This window comes from Pteronotus mesoamericanus, unplaced genomic scaffold (assembly GCF_021234165.1).
Source record: "Pteronotus mesoamericanus isolate MK-2021 breed Mesoamerican mustached bat unplaced genomic scaffold, CSHL_Meso_final scaffold_45, whole genome shotgun sequence".
NCBI classification, from domain to species: domain Eukaryota; kingdom Metazoa; phylum Chordata; class Mammalia; order Chiroptera; family Mormoopidae; genus Pteronotus; species Pteronotus mesoamericanus.
Window position 1 is genome coordinate 5338221 of NW_026555317.1, and position 21469 is coordinate 5359689.

Here is a 21469-nt window from a genome sequence, read left to right on the forward strand (position 1 = left end):
AAAACCATGCAACATTTCCTTTACTGAGTTTTAAATATCATTTCACCATATATTTATAAAGCAAAAACAACAATCAACAAAACGTGCAAGTCAGTGAACAGTTCAAAGCAAAGCTCTGTTAAAATATGTTCAATTAACTGTGTGCACTCAGTGTGTTAGCTGGCATCCTTACTGGGAGCTTCTAGTAAATATTAACAGGGATACAGCTCCTAAAAGACACTTGCCTTTGTGCAGTGAAGTGATTTGCATTCTTACAAAAACATTTTAAAAGTACAAGAAATGTTGGGTATGAGTGCTAAGAGTCCAGAAAACTTCTCATTTTCTTCCAAAGAAGTCATTAAACAGGACTTGCCCCTTTCAAAAATGTGCTGCCCCAGGGCTGGCCATGGAAGACCACAGCGCTCTATCTTCACAGCCTTTTCAATACAAGCACTTCGACCTTCTCCTCCCTGTAGCCCCACCCCAGCTGGGCAGGATACAGAGCACTTGTCTTTTTGTTAGTTTTACTCTTAGAATTATTTACAGGACTCCTATAGCTTCTGTAAGAAACTGGCTTAATTCTGATGATAATCTACATTTCCAAAACAAAGCTCTTGTAGAGCAAAGAGCAGTACCTAGGTAACGCGACTCAGAAGCATTCACATTCATCTGAAATTGCAGGAATGGGCTTCTCCCCAGCTGGAATGGATTCCGGGTGAGTGGGAAGCAGCCTCCCGTCTCTGCAGAGGTGACCGAGCGTTCAGAAGGCAGACTCCAAAGGGTGGGAGGGAAGACCACAGGAGATCCTCAGATAGGAAGTGGAGAGGAGTGATTCTAGGCAAGAGGGGAAAGAAGGGAAGAGGTAGCAAAGCAGGCTGCATGAATTCAGGTACGGTGCAGGGTAAACTGGGGCTTGGGAGGTTAGCTCAGCTACATGGTCCTGCTGGTTAAAGACAGCTGACTTGGTAACATAGTTTCTAGGATGCAGCAAAGAACCAAGGGACTATGTACCTTCTGGTGGCAATAACTGTACTGCTAGGCACAGCTTCACTGAGAACAATACTGATAGAGATGAGGCTCAGCTGAGGGAAAGTCCAGACACACCCTGTTCAATTCCTCATGCCAAACGGTAGCCAAGTTGGAAGACCCCAATCCTCAGGTGAATAAAGCCATCCATAAGAGGAGTGTTAAACAAAAAACTTTATGACTGAAAGCTCTTCAAACAGAAAGGGTGTATTGATCCATAAGCTAGAAGCAGGCCCTGGGGCATGCTGTCGGAGCCACTCGTGGCAGGGCTGGGTGGAGAAAATGAACATAGGCACCATCCTGGATCTGACGGGCGCTTTTATACATTCAGCTTGGGAAAGAAAGACGTGAGTTGTTTTGGAAGAATTTACATTGGCTATAAGTAAAAGAGGCAAGTTCTAGGATAGGTGCATGGTTCATAGGGAAAATGTGTCTGCACTTTTGGATTGGTTGTGGGCACAGTCCGCAAAGTTCATGCGTAAGCAAGATGTGGTGGCGTCTGGTGGCTGGCTGCTCGGTTATTCTCTCCAGAGATAATCACAGAAATATCCACCTGAGGTTAATTCAAAGTTTCAACATGCATTCAGGAATGTTAGCAGAGTCCTGTTGGTTTTGGCCTGCAGTTGTTCACTGATTAGCCTCTCTTGTTTTCTTCCTTCCACCCTCCAGCCTGCTGTAATTTAATTTAGGTCATCTCAGAATTTTTTCTTGTCAGGAGTAATGTGGGTCCCAGTCATTTTCTCCAAAAAGAAACATTCTCTTTTCTGCTTTAAGCAGAAGTGTAAGTATTTGCTACAGCGCTCCTTTCTAATGCCACATTCAACTGCCTTCTTCACTCTGTACAGAACTGGGTGTGATGAGCACTTCTTGGTGCAAACACAGGCACGCTGTCAGTGTCTGTGCCACACGTGGACAGTTTTGGTGGTTTTGCTTCCTGTGCTTCCCTAGGCTGACCAGACTTTCAGACTTATTCACCCCTGTATCTGCTCCAATGACATGCTGCTGCTATGAGGAATAAGACCTGCAGAGCTCCAGGAGAATTGGAGTCCAAGGCCAATCCTTGCCGGACATTTCCATTTGCCCCATCAAAGCCACAAAAGCAAATGCTCAGTCTCACCAGGCTGTGCCTCTACACATTACTTGCTGAGACTATTGGTTTTTGCAGGATTTCTATGTTTAGATCAGCATTTTTATATGCTTTTCAATACTAGCTTTTAGGAGATTCTTAAAAGATTATTATCATTATTTAATCTTGAACCTCTAGTAAAAACAAGAAGCGATCCCCTCCAGCATTATGTCTTTGACATAGTTTTCTTGTTTATAATTAATAGTAACTAGTAACTGATTTTTTAAAAATTTTAATTTTCTTAGCAAGTTAGGAATAGGGAAAAAGAGCTTTATCACATGATGAAAGGTATCTGCCAAAAACCTACACAAACATTATAGTTAAAGTTGAAATATTAGGAATATTTCCTTTAAAATAAAAAACAAGAAAGATTTATCACCATCTCCAATATTGTCTACCTCTGGTCCTAGCCAGTGTAATAACACAAACAAAATCTTAAAGTAATTATAACTATATCAGGAAGAAAGAACTTGTCAGTACTTGCAGATAATATATTGTAATTGACTGCCTAAAAAACCTATAAGAATCAATTTAAAAATTATTAATAAAAGAGGCCAGTGAACTAGCCAGGTACATGATCGAACCTGTAAGTGACCATGACCAGTTAGAAAACTGTTCATTCATAATAGAAAAAAATAATTGTATATATTTATAGTTTAAAATTACATATAAATTTTATATACAGGCATACCTTAGAGACCTTGTGGGTTTGTTTCCCCACCGCTGCAATAAACCTTGTGTCACAATAAATGGATTCGTAATCTTTTATTGGTGGAGGGTCTCATCTTCAATTTGTAAAAAACCAACATCTGTGAAGTACAATAAAGCAAAGTATGCTTGTAAATATACATTTTTTCATATATATACATATATATGAAATAAACCTAACAAAAATAGTGCAAAACTTATACAAAGACAACTTTGAAAACTTTTGTGAACTCTCCTTAATAAATGGAGAGCAGTACTGCATTCCTGAATGGGACTTAATACTGAAAAGATGTCAGTTCTCTCACAAGTACATAATCTGCACATTCAAATCAATGCCATTAAAAAAACCAAGCAAGATTTTTAAGTAATTTCAAATATTGACTATAAATTTTAATTAAAAAAGGAAATGGACAAGTATAACCAGTATATGATAATACAACAGAATAATTTCAGAAACAGGCATATAAATATAAGGAAGTTTAGGGCTATCTAACTGGGAAAAATAAGGTGAAATTTCTATCTCTGCTACATAGAAATAGACTTCAGATGAATTAAAGAAAAGAGAATGCAAGGAAGTTTTCTTGCTTGTAATTGATAGTAACTGTGTCCGTTAGTAGCACTGTCCTATAAGTGGAAGATTCTTATAATCCCACCAATCAGACAGGTCTCAACTCTCAAGGAAAAGCAAGAAAAGGGCAGAGAGCAGGAAAGAGTTGTCTTCTCTATAGCCAGGCAAAAATTAGCATAGAAAAGGAAAAGGTTCCCCTCACCCTCCACACCCTGCTACTGTAGTACAACGTGTATTTGTGTAGCCTCTTCACCAATAAATCTATGCCTGTGCAGTCTGCCACAGAATAGTAGCTCGTCAATGTTAGTTGAGTGAATAAACATAAATGAACAATCTCAACATGTCTGAATGTTTAAGTGAGTCAACAATAGAAATGGAAGCTCTATCTGAGACGTTTTCTTCCGAGAACCAGAGGTAATAAACAGCTTCTCACTTTCCCACCGCCTTTGAGCAAATATTCAAAGTGTAGACTCTCACTGGGTGGTATTGCATGAATTCCTATGAAAATTTATTAACTTTGTCAGCTGACCAGATTATTTTTCAATGCATACACATTCTTCCACATTCTATGTCAGCTGAGGTCAAGTCTTTTTTGCAGTTGGCCTGAGGGGAAAAATAAGAGAATATGCCAGGAACTTAGGGTAGGTGCCAGAAGGAAAAAAGACACCAGCACTGGCAGTCACCAGGAGAATTAGCTCCAATTCTCCTTGTTTGTTTATCAAATGTTCTGTTACAGGACCAGATTCCCTGCCATTCTATGAATGCATAGGGCAAGACTCAAAAGTTGTGTCATGGCTCATTGCGGAAACAGCAAGAATTCAGAATCAGGAGTCAAGCTGTTGTGATACCCATTAATGCATCCATAAACAAAGCAGCTGTTTATTTGTAGATTTATGTTCTAATATTTCACAACTGCCTGAAAGGGCTTTGTTCAATGATTGCAAAGAAATCTCCTCACCTCAGGTTGCTGAGCATGTTTTCTGTTAAATTCAGTCTCGACTACTGCTAATACTGTTGCCTCTAGTAGATTGAAGAAGCGGATGCTCGCTTTTTTCTTTTTTTTAATAGACTTAATTTTTAATAGAAAAGTTTTAGGTTTACAGAAAAATTGAGCAGATCGTGTAGAGAATTCCCATATATCCCCTCCTCTATGCACACAGTTTTCCTTATTAACACCTTGCATTAGTATGGTACATTTGCTACAATTGATAAATCAATACTGAAGTCCATAGTTTACATTAGCATTCAATCTTTGCATTATACAGTCCTATAGAATTTGACAAAGGCACATGTATCTGCCATGTGTAATAGAGTATCATGCAGAATAGTCCCATCAACCTTCATCCCTCCTCCTCTCTCCCCTTGATCAAGCCCCTGGAAACCTCTATTATATTTACTGTCTCCATAGACTTTTCCAGAATACAATAAAGCTGGAATCATACAATGTATACCATTTTCAGACTGTCTTCTTTCACTTAGCAATATGCATTTTAGGTTCCTCCATACCCTGGTATTGCCTGCTTGCTCATTTTTTTTTTTTTTTATCTTTGAGCAATATTCCATTGTATCCTTGTACTACATCTTGTGTATCCATTCATTCACCTATTGAGGGACACTGATGTTCACTTCTGGACTGATTTGAACAGTTTATAGAAAGAAATCAATGGGTTTTACATTTTCCATAAACTACTCTAAGGTTTTTTCTATGTGTTTATGAGATACAGGTTGGAGGGAAAATGAAGCTTATCCATTCTTCTAACACCAAGACAAAACCTCTTAAACATTTTAATTTATTTCCTTTCAGTCATTTTTGTTTATATATGCCCATTTAAAAATATTGAAGTCATACTACCAATATAATTTTCTACCTTGTGTTTCTTTACTTGATATTATGAAAACTTGTAGTGGATCATATAATACTCTGCCCAGACCCACTCTTCAAGGGGACAAGTGGCATACTCACCCAGCTGCTGGGAATCTCAGCTACTCCCTGTATCTTTTGTATTCCTCAGGTTCACTAGTGTTGATCTAAGAAAACATTGTTTATATTGCTATAAATTTGTGGGGCTTCCTGAATCTGAAACATGCATGTATATTTCATCAGTTCTGAAATTTTGTCAGTGATTATGTCTTCAAAAATTTCCTCTCCTCCATTCTCTCTCCTTTTCTTCTACTACTCCAATTAGACACATGTTAGACCTTCTCACCCTGTCCTCCATGCCCCTTAACCTGCTTTTCTTATTTTCTACCTCTTTGTTTCTCTAGTATACATTCTGAACAATTTCTTCAGGTCTATTTTCCTGTTCATGAATTTATTGCTTATATTAATTTTCTCTTTAAACCATCATTTGTGTTTTTATATCCATTTTTTTGTCTTTTATAAAAATTCTTTGTTTGCTTTTCATATGTGCCTGTTCACCTTTCATAATCACCTGTACTTTAAATTTTATTTACAACTCTTCTTTCTTTAAATATATGAAACATGCTTAATTTATATTTTGTACTCAATAATTCCCACATCTAAAATCTTTTCTGCTGCTTCTGTGGTTTTGTTGTTTTCTGCTGGTTTTTGCTCATAGTGCCTTGTCTTCTTAATGTTTTTTTTTATTTTGACTCTGAGCTCACATTCCTCAGAACTTTATTTATTAATGGGAAACTTTGAGGCTTGTGTTGTGATTGCATTTCTCCAAAGAGGATTCATGTTTGCTTCATACAAATATCTAGAATCATTAGCAACACAGAACTATTTTAAAATAAATTCTGACATAAAGTTATTTAGAATCATGCAGGTAGTATAAATTTGGGTTGCAAACTTAAATGAGTGTCAGCTTATGGTTAAGAATTCTCGAGAGAATAGGAATTGCAGGAAGTAGCTAGCACCAATCTCAGGGCTGGGGAATCAAAGAAAGAGGTTGTTAAAACTTAGAAACATAGAGGAGGGACCTTGTGGGGACTCAAACTTCTGTAGAAAGAATGTGTTCACCTGGTGCTTGTGTTGGGGACTGGAGAAGTTGCACATCATGATTCACTTGCTGCAAGCTTTGGAAAACCTGCAAACCAGTCACAGTTAATGCTGTAGGAAGGAACTGCAGCTGCCTGGTGAAGTGTTGCTGGGTTAATGTTCACAGAAACAGAAGGCAGAAAGGAAACTTAAACCAACTGGTTGGCTTTCTCCTTCAGTCTCCCAGACTCCTTCTAATACCCCCTACTACCAACAGAGCCTAATAGGGACCCAGGTGACAGTGCAGGAAAGGAGTTTGTGCAATCTAATTCCTGGCATCACAAAGCAAAATATAGACAGGCTTAAGAGTTTAGCAATTTAGTAATTTAGCAATTTAGGCACAAAAATGTTGGTCTTAGTTTATAAAAATTTTCCTTATCTATAAAAAAACTCAAGAAAAAAATTTTCTCCTTTATCCTATCATTGATAAGCAAGCATCCTTGCTATTTCTACCTGCAAGGCAGAGTGTTTTTCTAGTTTATTCATGCACTGGCTGTGTTGCCTTTTAGGGTCCCAGGTCCTTTCCTTGGTTTTTGCTTCCTGTTCACTCTGCCAACATATGATCATTGAAATGAAAGCTAGTCCTTGAATAAATCATTGATTATAGGATTGGTACACAAAAAGTACAAGATGAAATTGACACATTTAATTATATCAGAAACTAAGAAATTGCTCAGAAAAATATGGAAAGGTGTCATAGAGCAAAGGAACCAGAAGGAAGGAATTCCCACTACCCACATATGGTAAAATTTAGCATCATAAATAGTCATAGTGATAGGATATAATCCTTGAAAACAAATCATCCATAAATCCATACTGATATACAGATGCATGATAGATAGATAGATAGATAGATAGATAGATAGATAGATAGAAGATATAGATGATGATAGGTAGATGAATAAATAAACAGAGAGAGAGAGATTTAAAATTTTTCCTTATAATGGAATGTTCACAAATAAATACTGACTGCAGAAAGAATGATATAATTTGATAATCTCCATTTGGAAACACAATGGTAACAATTGTTTCAAGCAAGAATGATAAGTAGATACTTGAAACCAATAGACAAAAGTATGATGAGAAACAAGATATATATATAGTCTTAAAATATCTCACTAGAGATAGTTATCAATTCCAAAAGGAAAAATAATGACTTTCTAATGGAGAAACTTAGCAGATACCACCTTCAGCAAATAACTAATAACAAATGAAAAATTGATATCATATGCTTCTGCATATGTGCACTGAGGAAACAACATCACTTCCATAATGTTCTTGCCAAAAATGTATAAGCTAAATATATGAGAAAACATCTGACAAGCACAAATTGAGGGATTTTCTACAAAATAGCTGACATATGCTTTTCAGAAATGTCCAGACCATGGAAAGACTGTAGAACTGTTCTAGATTAAGGTAACTGTGAGACAAGAAAATAAATGCAGCCTGTAATCCTGGACTGAATACTGGATCAGAAGATTTTTCTTGTGCTTATTGTTGTTATAAAGGACATTATTGGGACAACAAGAAAAACTTGAATGAGGTCTATAGATTAAATCATAGTATTGTATTCATGTTAATTTTATGATTTTGATATGGAGAGAGACATAGGTGTAGATATAGAGAAGGGGAAGTGCGAATAAAGCACAGGTAGTAAAATGTAACCACATGAGTATATGGGAATCCGGGGAAAGAATATACTGCAGGATTCTTTGTGCCATTGTACTATTTTGGAACACTTTAATTAAGTTTATTGGGGTAACATTTCTTAGTAAGATTATTTAGGTTTCAGGTGTAGATTTCTATGATACATGATCAGCCTATTGCATTGTGTACCCACCACACAAAGTCAAATCATCTCTTGTCACCATATACAGTGATACTACAATGCATGCATCACCTTGGCAACCAGGGCCCAAATACACAGGTACCCAAAGGATTCTGGGAGGTTGCAAGGATTCTGGGGGTCACAGGAGGGAGAAGAACACACCAGGAGTCCCTGGAGGGCAGACTCTGTGAGGGGACCTGGGAGGAGATCTAGGGGAAGCTTCTGAATGGAGGAGAGTAGATGGTGGCTGGGAGTAGAAAGCTGCAGTCAGTAGGAGGTGGGCAAAGAGCCCAAGGAGGAGGTGGGTGGCCAGAGAGAGTGGGTAGCGCATCAGATGAGGGCAGACTCTGTGTCTGATGCTGTGCCCCTCCCCAGTGCAGATCTGTCGATGGCTGCAGGCCCTGTGGGCTTGTCAGTGACTGGAGAAAGAAGCATATGATTGTTAAATAAAAGATTCCTTTCTTTTCAGACCTTGCTTTTCAGGAAATATGTCCTATATAGTTTTAACATCTTAGTTTTTGTGCAGATTTTTGTTCTTGCATTATTTTCAGCTCTTGAATCTAAGTAGTAGTTGTAATAGTTAAACAGCTACTTTTGCCAGACATTTTGCTAACTAAATAAAAGATTCCTTTCTTTTCCACCAAAGTCTGCCTCCAGAGTTTTTGCTTGTTTGGCAGCAAGTGGTAGGACACCTACTGGCTGGGTTTGGTAATAATACTACAGTACTCATCAGCTTCAGAAGTTGTCAAATCTGGTACTCAGCACATTTTGACAAGAAAAAAATGTTTCAGCACTCGGTGCTTGCTTGCTTCTCATCCCACTTGCTAGAACTTGTGTGAGTCATGATGCCACCCTGCAAGAGAAAATACTTCATCCATCATTGCTTGCTTGCCACTCATTGGAACAAATTAATGATGAGTACTGCAGCACTCCTGTATTTGGACCCCTTCATCCTTTACTACCCCCCAGCCCTTTTTGTTGGGAACCATCCCGCCTGGTTTCAGGAACTGTAGCCCTGCTGATAGGCAGGAGGGCCCTAAGGCTTGAGCTAAGTGAGGAGGCCTTAGAAAAATAGGCCACTGAGGAGACAAAACCTGTCCTCCTGGCAGGGGCTGCACCCCTGCCTCCCTCACATCACCCTGTTTAGCCCTAGAGGGTGGCTGGTTAGTCAATGACAGGTAAGACCCCTGAGTGGCAGCCTAAGACACGCACAGCCACCTGGGCATCAGGGAAGAACTTGGGTGACATGGAGAAAGGGCAAAAAGAACCTTACCCCTCGGCTTTGATATGGCCAGAGTCCTCATTCTATCTGAAAGAAGTCTCCTTATCTCTTGGCAGCTCTGCCCTGCCCGCCTGGCTTAGACTTGAAACAATACTAAAGGCAGGTATAGCTCTAAACTGGATCAGGTGGTTCCCGGAGACAATTAGCCCTGGAAAAGGAATGCATTATATCCTATGAAACTTACTTTGCTAAGAATGCCCTCTAGTTAATGAGTACTGATGTTTGGGGTTGAGTATAGAATGTGATCAGTTTCCCAGGTTTCAGGGCTGAGTGGGGCGCCACCCTGTCCTGAGGCAAATCTCTTGTGTTCCTTCAATTGGTACGTATGTTCTCTATTTGTTTTCTGTCAACATAGCTTTTAGTCATTGATTGATGAGCTTTACATCCATGCTGTATATCCCTGCATATGTTTCTCAATAAAAGCCACTTCAAGAGAAGGACTCAGGGACATTCTCCACTAGAGGGAAGTGCCACCCGTTCCCCTGGCAGACTGAGAGAAAAGTGTCTGGGACGACTTATATTATTTCCCCATCCATGATGACCCAGAACATACCCTGCAGAACAGAGTCTGCCCTCCACCTCAGCTCCACCCAAACAGGGACCTTCAGGACCCATGCCACCTCACCCTTTCCTCTGGTAATCACCATACTGTTGTCTGTGTCTATGAGTTTCAGTTTTATATCCCATATATGAGTGAAATCATATGGTTCTTAGCTTTTTCTGACATATTTTGCTTAGGTTAACATTTTCAAGGTCCATCCATGTTGTCACAAATGGCAGTATTTCATCTTTTTTTATGGCTAAGTAGTATTCCATTTTATATATACACCACATCTTCTTTATCCAGTCATCTATCAAAGAATATTTTGATTTTCTCCATACCTTGACCACCATGAATAATGTTGTAAATGAACTTGGGAGTGCATATACCTTTGCGAATAAATGTTTTCAAGTTTCCAGGTAGATACCCAGAAGAGGGATTACTGGGTCACATGGTAATTCTTAATTTTTTGAGGAACTACCATACAGTTTTCTATAGTGGCTACACCAGTTTACATTCCCACCAGCAGTGAATAAGGGTTCCTTTTCTCCACATCCTCTCCAACACTTGTTATTGCTTGTCTTGTTTATAATAGTCATTCTAATAAGTGTGAGGTGGCCTCTCATTGTAGTTTTTATTGAATTTATTGGGGTGACAGTGGTTAATAAAATTATATAGATTGTAGGTATATAATTCACAATACATCATCTGTACATTGTATTGTGTGTTTACCACCCAAGTCAAGTCTCCTTCCATCACAATTTATCCCTCATTTACCCTCTTCTACCTCCCCCAACCCCCCTTCCCTCTGTCAATCACCATACTATTGTCTATGTCCATGAGTCTTTCTTTTTTTTCTTTGCTTAATTCTTTCACCCTTCTCACCCAGTACCCAACCCCCTCACCTATAACCGCTGTCAGTCTGGATTTGGAACTTTTTGTAAGTCCAACATTATTTTGAAATAAAAAATTAAGGAAATGAAAGCTGGTTTGGACAGAGCCCAGAACCAAGACTGAAATGAGGTCTTGAATAGTCTCCACTCTTGTCCATCTCCCAGACTGAGGCTGTGCTACAGTAGAGGGAGGCTAAGGACAGCCTGAATTTAGAGGAGGCAGAATCAATGGAGCTGGGAGTGATGCTGTGGACTGAGTGAGCTATGAAGCAAAGGACAATGACAACGGGTTGCAGGCAGATAGACCATTAATACCTGTCTCTCATCAACACCAACAAAATCATAAGGATATGCTGCTTACAAACAACAGATTAATGGCAGCTCTTAGAGAAACAATACTTTGTGCAGTAGTTTACAGGCTATCTGGTTTCTTATATTAACTACAGATTTTGGAAAAGAAAGAACAAATAAATCAGTTACAATTTAACTTAAACTCATTTGATTTATTAAGCCTTGTTGAAACTTTCCCAAAACATTGATTTAAATCCACTAGAACTGTGTTGTCTAATGTAGTAGTCATTAACCCTGTGATGTTATTCCAATTTAAATTATTAAAAATTAAATAAATTTAAAAGTCAGTTCCTTAGCTACACTAGCCACGTTTCAAGTGCTCAAATGCCACATGTGGTTAGTAGCTAATAGCTACAGTACTTGAACAGCATATGTATAGAACATTCTGGAATTCTGCAGAAAACATTGTATTTGGTATATCACTGTTCTAGAGCTGAAAGCATCATCATTGATGAAGTTAGCCATGATTTTTTTTAAATTGCCTATGACTCATAGAAAAATATCAGGCAAAACTTGAGAAATAACCTTCAATGAAGGTCAAATATTTCACTTTCTGTTGGATTTGATACCAGGAGAGGTCTTTGTGCCAAGTAGAAAAAAAAATCATCTAGAAGAAATAGGAGTATAAACAATGTTATAACGAGGTTGTTGTAAACATTGTTGAAAGGATTCTGATATTCCCATGTCCCCTGACTTCTTGGTTGATCCACATTCCGTCACCCTCCATTCCACCTCTGCACTGTGGAAAATATTATTCATGTTTCTTTCATTATACACAATGGTTTAGCAAGAAAGGCTTGACCAAGACAAACCTCCAATAATAAAGCCTAGAATATTATTCAAAGAAGTCTGGAGATTGATATAAACATCCAAATTAGGAGCAAAGGAGTTAGAGCTCTGAGTTATCCGAACTGCAAGGGCCTGTGAGATGTCTTTTAGGGTCCATGATCCTTTCATGAGAGAGCTTACTAGGGCTGATTGCTCAGTCCAACCTGAAGTTAACATACTCTGCAATCTCCAAAGGATGTCTTAAATACATTCAAATGGAATCCAGAAAAAAATGTTGAATTTGATACCATTTATGCAACACTTGAAAGCATGCAAAATTATACCATAGATTGTCTTTTAGTATAATATAAATAATAAAAATATAAATGTGTGTGGTAATAAACATCGACTTCAAATAGTGGTTACATTTAAGGAGGAAGGGAGGGGTAAAACATCAAGAAAGGAGACAAAGAAAGCTTCAGCTATCAGGCAAAAATTGAGAATATGATGTTCATATTTTCTTTTCAAAAATTTGATACAGTGATGTTTTATAGTTTCATAAAACTATCAGTGGGTACAGAAGGTATCAGATATGTTACCCTTGGAATGTTTCTGTTTGTTTTACATATTTCATAACAAAAATAACAAAAGTTTAATAAAATAAATTCTATTTCTCCCTCTCAGTATTTGTTTGATCTTGAGCTTCCTTTTTTTATTTTTGGTTTTTTGGTTGTGAACAAGAATAATATAATGCCTACTAGATAGGCTGTTGAGAAATGTCAGGAGACACTCAGAAACCACCCAAGACACCTGCATGGAGTCTGGAAGGAGATCTCAGGAGCAGCTAAGCACTGGGATGTGCCGTGGTCCAGACCAGCCAATCAGACAGGTGGCATACTATCATACTCTGTTCTAAAATGAGAAGCCAGAAATGACCCATTTTCCTTTGGACTAAAATGGACTGAAGGAATGAAGCTGGGTCCTGATGTTCCAGTTAAAACAGGAAGGAGGTTTGGATTTATAAGCGTCTCTGCTTCTTCTGGCTGGCCAGGCTTACTGTTTCCACATCTGTCCACAGGTCAGCAGATGCCAGATATGTGGATATAAGCTTACACAGTGGTTCTTGCACAGAGGCACTTCAAGAACACAGATTCAATACACCTGTAGCAACAGGCAGCCACCTGAGTAGACCAGACACAGAGAATGGCTGAGAGAAGAGAGGTCAGTTAGGAATGGCTCCTTCCCCTCCCTCATTCATCCACTCTGGTGTCCTCAGTCACTCAACTCACAGTCAAGCATCTTCTTTCTTTTTTTTAATTATATTTTATTGACTATTCTATTATAGATGTCCTGATTTTCCCTCTTTCCCCCCTCTACCCAGCACCCCCAGCTCCCTAGATAATCCCCCCACCACTGTTCATGTCCATGGATGATCCATATAAATTCTTAGGCTACACTATTTCCTATGCTGTACTTCACTTATGCTATACATCCTCATGGCTATTCTGTAATTATCTATTTGTACTTCTTAATACCCTCACTTCTTCACCCATTTCCCCACATCCCCCTCCCATGTGGCAAAAATCAAAATGCTCTCCACATCCATGATTCTGTCTCTGTTCTTCTTGTTTGTTTAGTTTTTTAGATTAAATTGTTGACAAGTATGTATTTTTGCCATTTTATTGTTCATAGTTTTTATCTTTTCTTAAATAAGTCCCTTTAACATTTCAAATAATAATGGTTTGGTGATGATGAACTCCTATAGTTTTTTCTTGTCTGGGAAGCTCTTTATCTGTCCTTTGATTCTAAATGATAACTTGCTGGGTAGAGCAATCTTAGCTGTATGTCCCTACTTTTCATAACTTTAAATATTTCTTGCCAATCTCTTCTGGCCTGCAAAATTTCTTTTGAGAAATCAGTTGACAGTCTTATGGGAACTCCCCTGGAGGTAACTAACTGCTTTTTTCTTGCTGCTTTTAAAATTCTCTATTTATCTTTAACCTTTGGCTTTTTAATTATGATGTGTCTTGGAGTGGTCCTCCTTCAGTTTATCTTGTTTGGGATTCTCTGTGCTTCCTAGACTTGCATGTCTCTTTCCTTCACCAAATTAAGAAAGTTTTCTTTCATTATTTTTTCAAATAGACTTCCAATTTCTTGCTCTTTCTCTTCTCCTTCTGGTACCCCAATGATGCAAATGTTGGGCCTCTTGAAGTTGTCCCAGAGGTTGCTTATACTATCTTCAATTTTTGGATTCTTTTTTGTTCTTCAGATTGGTTGTTTCTTTTCCTTATATCCCAAATCATTGATTTAATTCTCAGCTTTATTCACACTACTCTTGTTTCCCTGTAAATTATTCCTTATTCTAGTTAGTGTATCTTTCCTTTCTGACCGGATCTTTTTTATGCTGCTGAGGTCCTCACTAAGTTCCTTGAACATCCTTATAGCCAGTGTTTTGAACCCTGCATCTGATGTATTGCTTATCTCCATTTTGTTTAGCTCTTTTTCTGGAATTTTGATTTGTTCTTTCGTTTGGGCCATGATTCTTTCTTTCTTCATTTTGGAGCCTCCCTATGTTTGTCTCTATGTATTAGGTTGAGCTGCCATGACTCCCCATCTCGGTATTGTGGCCTAATGTAGTAGGTGTCCTCTAGCGTCCAGTGGCACAGCCTCCCCTATAACCTAAGCTGGATACTCAAGGTGTGCCCTTCATGTGGGCTGAGTACACCCTCCTCTTATAGTTGAGTCTTGGTTGCTGTTGGCAGGTCAATGGGAGAGATTTACCTAGGCCAGTCAGCTGCAAGGACTGGCTGTGACCACTGACCACCAATTTCTGCCCTCTGTGGAGGATCAACTATGCATGGGCAGGGTGGTGGTACTCCAATGTGGTCTGTGGCTGTCCACTGGGTGCACGGCCTTGGAGTTTCCCAGGTGGTGCAGGCCAAGGTTAGCCCTCACCTGTGTTTTTCCCAGGGCTATTCTGCCTGAGTGATAGAACCATTTGAGATGGCTGCTACTTGTGCTGGGCTTGCAGACTCTCAGGCAAAGCCAAGCTGTGAATCTAGGCTGGCTATTGCTAGGGCAGGGCCTTCTATGCCACCACCTTGACCAGAAGTCCAAGTGTCTTCTTTCTACCTCCAACACTTCTGACTATTATCTTCATTGACACCTCTCTTCTCTGCTCACCAGAGTCCTCATTACTAGGAAAACTCCTCTCTCCACCACTGCTTTACCACTGGCCTCCTAAGCCTGCCTCTCCTTTTCAGCCCTCAGCCCCACACATCACAGCACCCTAAAGCAGTACTGGAATCTTCCTAACTTCTCCCACCACCCACCCCCTCCACCCCTTCTCAAGGATGTAATCCACCAACTTTTCAGGCAGGGTCCTCATAAATTCTCTGCTTCCCAGAACTCTGAACTTAGCTCTCTTTATACCACATACTGTCTTCATATCCACTCCTATGATTTCAATTTTCCTTATGAGCCAGTGACTCCCAAATCTATACCCCCAATACAGATGTCTCCCCAGCATTCCAAGCCCATCTTTCCATACACTTCTAGATATGACTACTTGAACATTGTAGTTGCCTTGATTGCATTATGTTCAACAGTTACTTATTCCCTTTTTCTCTTCTATCCCAAGTATGGTATCTTGTATTTCCAAATATAACAAAAAAACCACTTGTGGCTCAGCCATTGAATCTTGACCCATCTTCTCCTTATTTTAATATCTAGTCAATGACCAAGTTCTGTTGATTCTGCCTCTGAAATAACTTTCTTACTAGCCTCTTCCATTGTAGCCCCATTTTCCTTCCAACTTCAGGAGCCATCATCCATTGCCTGACACACAGTGCAGTCATTCTATAATTTGCTCTCTGAGCACCCTGACTCTTGCCTAACATGTTTCCAAATGGTGGCTCCAAGGTTCGGTCAGTAAAACACAACACTGATCATATCACTCTCCTACCTTAAAGCCTGTTTCTATAAACAAGTCCAAACTCCTTAACAAAATCCTTTATCTAAAACCCATTGACCAAAAAGAATGGGTTATAGAGCCTATCTGCCAGGGATTAAATCCCAGCTCCCTCATTTGTTAACTGAGGGAACTTACCTTAAGGTCATGTAAGTCTGTGCCTCAGTTTCCTCATCTGTAAGTGTGCATAGTAATTGTACATATGAGACATGTTACTTGCCACTGTTAAATTTCTAGTCTCACTTCTCGTCATTCCTCCAAAAGCACCTATGTTCTAAATAGAATGATTACAGGTTCCCTGAAAACACCAAGCTCTCTCTGCTGACATAGTGCTATCCCTCTGCCTGGAATGCTTTCTTTCTCCCTTGTCAATCTGGGGAATGCTTATGTAGGCTTGAATATTACTTCCTCTGTGAAACCATCCATGATTTTACCTTTCTCCATTCTGGTACATCACCTATTACATATTATCATACCACCATAAAAATCACCTTCTTTGACTCTAGCCAATCCCCACTCCCACTGCCTGACAGAAAAGGACTATGACTATTTTTCATCTTTGTTTCTCCAGCATTTAACACAGAACCACATACATGGTAGGCGCTCATTAATTGCATGACTGACTTAAAAGTAAGGAACCTGAGCCTCAGAAACATGTACTAGTTAACCCACTCTTCTCAATGCTTCTCCAATTTCCCACATCATACCAGCGACACAGCTGGAAGGGATGAATGGCCATAAAAATGCATTGACTTATATAACTAGAACACAGATCTGTCAACAAACCCAAGATCTTTCTACTGCACTTGTCAAAACTGACAGTGTCTAATTCAAGAGAGCACACTGCTAATTATCACACCCTTGTAAGACCTCATTAAAAAGAGCAAACATATTTGAAAGCCCACCAAATAAAGAGAGTGGGAGTATCCCTCAATGGACAGTGGATTTCAATAAGTTTCTGAGAGACAGAAAACAGTACATAAGGAGTTATCAAGAGGTGAAACAGGGTAGAGGATACTATAGCCTACAGGACTCATGGAGATGGCTGCAGCTAAAGATAGAGACCTCTGCCTTAAACAGTCCCACGGAGGCTCCAAACTCAGAAATGCCAGAGAGGGGGAATAAGATGAAGAGCTGACACAAAGAGGTTAATGGAAAATCTGTCTATAGAACAGTTGTCCCCCAACTTACTTCCCACCTCCATCTTGTGGAGGACTCCTAGCTATCTGGTATGTCTAATCACTCTACCTACTCTAAACAAAGAACACAGTATTTTTCTCTTTTAAGAGTGGATCAAACTGCCCTGGCCAGTGGCTCAGGGCACACACTTAAGTTGTGGGTTCAATCCTTGTTCAGGACGCAAAAGAGAGGCAACTGATCAATGTTTCTCTCTCTCTCTCTCCTCCTCCCCCTCTCTCTCTCTCCCCCCCTCCCCCATCCTTCCCCCTTTCCTTCTCCCTTTGCTAGGAGATTTTCTTATTTCCAATCATTCTGATGATCTTTAAATGTCTTCTTGGAGTGTCCCTTTTATTCATAGTACCTTATTTTTGTTACATTGTCTCAATTCTTTCTGAGGATTCTTATTAGAGCTCTGCTGTCTCTGAATTATTCATTTCTTATTGTTTGTGTTAGACTTTATCTTTCACAGCTCATGCTTCCTTCAAAGTCTACTGAGTTTTTAGTCTTATTTAAGAATTAGGCAACAGAAAAAGGTGATTGGGAGGTCTGCGTGTAGGGGCAGAGCTTGTCCATTAGTAGTCTTTGCTTTAAGAGAGGGCAGTAAATTGGACCTTAACTAAGAGATTCCAGATGCCTTTAATGGCTACTCTAGTTTGTCCCAGTTTGTCTACTCTTTTTTTAATCCTCACTCGAGAATATGTTCATTAAAGCAAAACTATAGAGACCTCTAGAGAATAAAAATCAAGGAAAATGGTGGATTCAATAGATATAATACTAAATAAAGAAAAAATTAAGAGACATAGAGAATCCATCTGACTTATAGAAGTTCTAAGGGGGCAGTGAGTAGAGAAAACAGAGGGAGGAATTGTCTTTTAAATAGTATTCCAAAATCCCAGAGTTAAAAGATACAAGTCTTTTTTTAATTGAATTTATTGGGGTAACATTGGTTAATAAAATTCTATAGGTTTCAGGTGTACAATTCTATAATACATCAGACAGATACAAAAGTTTAGATTAAAGGATCAACCAACTGCACTGCACAAAAGGAGAGGGGAGAGAAAATATGAAATTTTATGAAATTTCAAGACACAAGGATAATGAAAAAAAATTCTATAAAGCTTCCATAAGGGGAAAATAAAATTGTCTACAGGGAAACAGGAACCAGACTGGTATTAGACACTGCATCACAAATAATAGCTTCTAGAAAACACTAGAACAAAGCTTTCAAATTTCTGAGAAAAAAAATTAGTTTCACCATAGAGTTACATACCTTGCCAAACTATCAATCAAGTATAAAATTAAGACAAACATGTTTTTGAACCTTAAAGGAAAAAAAATTTACTACTTTTACTAAATATATGTGAAGATCTACCTAGCAAAATGAAAGAGTAAAACAAAACAGGAGAAGACACAGAATCCTGGAAAAAGCAGATTCAACCCAAGAGGTTAATGTTCCAGGATAAAAGCTATCCAGCACAGTGAGAAAGACAACAGAGGCCTCTGGAGAATAAAAGTCAAGGAAATGATTGATTCAATAGATACAAAACTATTCTCGGTTAATTAGAAATTAGGCCCTGGGTGGTGTGGGTCAGTGGATTGAGCACTGACCTGCGAACTGAGAGGTCGCTGGTTCGATTCCCAATCAGGGCGCATGCAGGCCAGGTCCCCATTTTGGGGTGTGCAAGAGGCAACCATTTGATTTATGCATTGATGCATAATGTGCATTGATGTTTCTCCCTCTAAAAATAAGTAAATAAATAAATAAATAAGCAAAAATTTGTTTTTAAAAAAAGAACATAGCTTGTCATTCAGGCAGACAATGCAAAAAGATTTTTAAAAAAAAAGGGATTTTAAAATTCCAGGAAAAATTTAAAATGGACCAAAAATGCAATGCAATCAGAATGCTCTAGTTTGATGTCATGAAAATATTTACATATCCATAATATACCATTTTGTATTATTGATTTTTAACTTTTGGATCAACAGATAGGCAAAGCATGAAATTTCATTATGAGAGACTCGAGAAGGCTGGCTTGGTGCCCACTGGCAGCAGCACCAGATGGATATTGAAATGGCCAGTTGGATCCCTCAAGAAGAGCGGGGGAAACCATAAGCAGGGATCTCCAGCTTACAGCACCACAGCCCAAAATGTACACAGATAACAGCCAGCTGCGAAAAGCAGCAGGGTTACTCTCTGCCAGAGATGGGTGGCAGGAGACACAAAGAGCCTTTTAAAGGGTCAACACATAAATTTTTGTTTGCAGCCTTTTACCCTGGTCTCCGGCAAAGATGGGGACAGAGTGAGCTAGAGATGCCTGAAGAGAGATTGGGAAATGAGGCTTTTGGGAGAGAGCTGAGAGAGTAGCCAGTGGGATCCCAGTGCTGACTCATCCCCAATACAGCAATGGCCATCTTGCTCAGGAAGACCACTCCCCTGAGTGGCAACAGCGTGAGAGGACAACAATAGCCCCACCCCCAGGAGGGACACAGCCCAGGCCCAGTAGTGCTAAAGACTGCTGAGTACAGAGTGCCAGCCACAGAGAGTAGATCTCTGGCTACAGGGGGCGCAGAGTGGTCTAGAGACACTTGAGGAGAGACTGGAGATGGAGGCTTTGGGGAGAGAACGGAGAGAGTAGCTGGCAGTATCCTGGTGCTGACTCCTCCCATATATGGCAGCAGCCATCTGCTCAGGCAGTCCACTCTCCTGAGCAGCAAGAGCATAAGAGGACCCCATAACCCCACCACCAGGAAGGACTCTGCCCCACCCTGTGGTGCCTAAGTCTGACTGCTGAGTGCAGAATGACTAGATTAACAACTGAAGGAGAGGGCTATAGACAATAGATTCCTGGAAGTCTTGAACAGACTGCCTAAGGACAGACAGGGTCAACATCTGACATCACCATAGGCAGATCCAGAAAGAAAAAACAGCTATCTCCTATCATAGAAGTGCACACCACAAAGTCAGCAAATCAAGACAGATCAATTTAAGAAGCAGAAGCAAAAAAGAAGAGTCTCACAAATCATGGGAAAACAAACACTGCCCGCCCCAGTTGAAGGGAAAGGAGGAATCCCCAGAGAGAGAACTAAATGAAACAGAGGCAAGTAAATTATCAGATACTGAATTCAAAACAGTTCTAAGGAAGCTCGATGAGCTCAGTGAGCTCAGAGAGAATTATTACAAAACCACAGGGAAATTTCGAGGAACTTACTGCAAACTATATCAGGAAAAGGATATAGAAACTATCAACAAGAGGCAAGAGGAAATGAAGAATATAATTTATGAACTGAAGGACACAGTAGAAGGAATCAAATGCAGGCTAGATGAAGCAGAGGAATGAATCAGCGAGCTGGAGGATAAGGTAGAAAAAAGCTCCCAGAAAGAGCAAGAAAATGAAAAAAGACTCAGAAAGAATGAAGAAGCATTGAGGGAAATGCAGGACAATCTGAAACGTAATAATATCCCTATAATAGGGATACCAGAAGGAGGAGAAGGGGAGCAAGGGACAGAGAACCTGTGTGAAAAACTAATGATGGAAAACTTCCCTAATTTGAGGAGAGAAAAAGTCATAGAAGTCCAGGAAGCACAGAGGATCCCATTCAAGAGAAACCCAACGAGGCCCACTCCAAGGCACATCATCATTAAAATGGCAAATATCAAAGACAGAGAATCCTAAAGGAAGCAAGGGAGAAACAGGTAGTAAGATATAGGGGAGCCCCAATAAGGCCAGCAGCTGACTTCTCAACAGAAACACTACAAGCCAGAAGGGAATGGCAAGAAATATTGCAAGTAATGAAAAGCAAAGGCCTGCAACCAAGACTGCTCTACCCAGCAAGGCTATCAATTAAAATGGAAGGTGAAATAAGGAGTTTCCCAGACAAAAGAAGACTAAAAGAATACACCTCCACCAAATCAGCATTGCAAGATATGCTAAAGGGACCACTTTAAGAAGATGAAGAAAAAGAGTCTATGAATACCCAGTTCCTTTCACAGTCACCAATACTTGATATTACCAATATTTTTAATACTTATTAATCTGATTGTGACAATTATGTGTTATTTTAGTTGTTACTTTATTATTTGTTGAAACTAAACCTGTTTTTGTATATTTCTTGCCTGTTTCTATTATTTTCAAAGAAGCTTTAAATGACTTTTTGGTATTCTTTATCCATTTTTTGATTAAATGTTTGTAGAACTTTTCCCTAAAAAAAAAAACAAAAAAACTATTAACCCTTGTTCAGATGTGTTGTA